Source organism: Zootermopsis nevadensis, unplaced genomic scaffold, assembly GCF_977971745.1.
Source record: "Zootermopsis nevadensis isolate Lab colony 2312 unplaced genomic scaffold, Znev_1.0 Znev_ptg000066l, whole genome shotgun sequence".
Classification (NCBI taxonomy): domain Eukaryota; kingdom Metazoa; phylum Arthropoda; class Insecta; order Blattodea; family Termopsidae; genus Zootermopsis; species Zootermopsis nevadensis.
In genome coordinates, this window is record NW_028259197.1 from 79771 (window position 1) to 82782 (window position 3012).

Below are 3012 nucleotides of genomic sequence, written 5' to 3' on the forward strand. Positions count from 1 at the left end.
ACACTGCAATGAAAATGAAATGTGTTACCATGGGCAATATATGAATGCATTTCACATTCTGTTCACAGTTATTTTAGAAACAGGCTTGTATGAAGCATAAGTGGATGGTTTGGCAGGTGAGGTTAGCCCAGACTCTCTTCAAAACCATCTCTGCATTGCCTTCATTGATGGGATTTCATGAAACCACAACATACAGTTATCTCTCTGCATACAGTTCATACTTAAGGTATACATCCTGAAAATGTTATTATTGAGCGTAGATTTTTTTTAGAATAAAATGTCTAGAAGTGCAAAGATAATTCATAATCACTCTTTGTATCACCTCTGCATAATAAATTTGTTAGGAGCTTTCTTACTAAAGTGTTTAATTTCACAAGATTGTTGGATGTTTTTGCAGGAGTTCCACGCAGCAAGCGTGGGGATGTTTGGCACTTCCTGGCAGAGCAGTACTGTCTGAAAGTTGCTCCAATAGATACAAGCAAGTTCCCTAACTATCACGTCCCGTACGAGAACCTGCTACGACAACTCACCTCCCATCAGCATGCCATCCTTATAGACTTAGGTGAGACAGTTTGTACTTCATCCATGCTTGACATCCATTAATTTATGTGCCTCATTTGCAGCCATTGCCCTTTCATTACTCACCTCAAGTCTCTGACTGAGCAGTGATAATGTTTCATTAATGGATTCATAGTCAACTGAACTGTGTTGGTAATTTTCAGCTATTGAAATCCAAAATTTAAAACTAAACTTTAACTGGACCTAAAGTATGGTAGTTGAGTTTCCTGTGCACTAGATATAATACACTTATTCCACTAGTGACATCAATTATTACCTGTGCTTTTTTAATAAAATGTATACTATATAAAATAGTTCTAATAAGAGGTGTAGAACTTAGTGGAAAGTACATATTACATCGTGCATGAACTTCTTATATGATAAGCTACTAGGAAAATTTAATTTTTGTTTTGTGTAAAGTAGAAATAATATTCAAATGATTGATAACCAGAATTACATTCTGAAGACAACTTTTGCTGGAAACTCCAAACATTGGAATTCAGCCATCAGAATCTTCCAAGCAGTTTTTGACATAAAGCATTTGAATGGACATATTGACAGATAACATAATCTCCACTTGACATATTTATTTTATGAATCAAAAAAGATACATGACAAAGAACACGTGATAGTGTAAGCAACTTCTACAGACATTTTCAAGTTACGCGTCTTATGTTTTTATGTATTTGATAATTTACCAGAAAATTAAATTTACATAAAAATGTGTATCCAATTATTTCTTACAAGTCTTTTCCAGAATGTTTTTTGTTCAGAGGAATAATTAGTGAGATTCTTGTCAATTATGTTTCATAATGTATATTGGTGTTTATATGAAATGGTTGTTATTATTGTCAGCTGGTAATGAAAATTAGAATTAGTAGATGGATCTAATGAAACTTCAAATATAATAGTTTGTCAAAATACATCCACTTTTTATAGACTTCAAATATACAAATAAGTGGCTAGGACAGACATACACACCTCCCTTTTGTAAATTAACTTTATTTTCTCTGTGCAAAGAGTACATACTATTAAACTATTTGCTGATGTCACAAGCGTCATAATTTCAAATAAAAATTTTAATGATTTCTGTTCAACATCAAACAGTTCTGTCTCATAATGAGTAGATGGTTTACTGCTAACAAACTGGCCCTAAATCTAATAAAATTTATAACAAATAACTCTCCACAATTTGCTTTAAGTATTGGTTATAGTGGGAAGTATATACAAGAGTCAATAAACACAAAATTCTTGGGTTTGCAAATTGATAATCACCTAAATTGGACTAATCATATTGATAAACTGATACCTAAGTTAGATCTCTGTTGCATGTCAGCAACTCTGACACACTCAGATCTGAATATTTTGCCTATTTTAACTATTTAATGAAATATGGAATAATTTTGGGCGGAAATTCATCAAACATCAAAAAGATATTCACTTTACAAAAGAAAATTGTTAGGTTATTGGCTGGTGTAAGACCTAGGAATTCATGTAGAAGTCTATTTAAGAGATTAGAGATCTTAGCTCTTCCATGTGAATACATATTCTTGTTAATGAACTTTATTGTAAATAACCAAGAACTCTTTCAAACTATACACCACGTCAACACAAGGAATAAAAATCTGCTTCATAGACCAATTTTCAACAGTCTATCATCAAATCTCACAAGTCTTGTAAATAAAAAGGCACAATTTAAATCAGCATTGAAAAGATACTTAATTACACAATCCTTTTACTCTGTCGATGAATCCCTAATGTCTAAAAGTAAGTCGTAATTTATCCTTTGTTTGTATTTTTGTGACATTTATATGACTTGTATTTGTATAACATGTATTGTATTATTATTACGACTTATTCCACATCCTATTGTCATCTGACTAAGTTATGGATCCATGGAATGTAATAAAGATGTATGTATGTATGCAAGAGTCTTTCTGCCTATTGTTTTTTGGGGTGTGAAACTTGGTCTCTCATAAAAGAGAAGAGAGTTTGAGAGTACAGGTCTTGGAATATGTTTGAGATTTTAGAAGAGATCCGGTAACAGAATACTGGGAACAATTACATAATAAGAAGCTTCTTAATTTATTTTTTAATTAAAACTTTTAGTGCAGTTGAATTAAGAAGGATGTGATAGGCGATCATGGAACATATATGCGGCATATGAGAAATACAAAGTTCTGATCCAGAAATGTAAAGGAAGGAGACAGTTTGGGAAACCTATTAAGAAACTACTGGCATACATATATTACAGTACGTGAGGTATTGCAGGCAGCATTTCACACAGCAGGTCAACGGAGTGTGCTTCGACGTAGATCTACTTCAGATCCGTGGTCGGTAGATGGCAGCAGAGTCTGTTACAGTGCGCAAAGAATGATAATCGAATATCCCTCATTCTCCCGCAATGGCGGGATGTGTCCGCTGCTTTTCAGATGTTGCCATCCCTGCGGACGA

General features: G+C 33.4%; 1 pseudogene; it reads left to right on the forward strand.

The window, feature by feature from the left end:
* Positions 1-2492, forward strand: part of LOC147871092 (TBC1 domain family member 4-like) — a 23115-nt pseudogene extending 20623 nt beyond the window's left edge.
* The last annotated feature ends 520 nt before the right edge of the window (positions 2493-3012 follow it).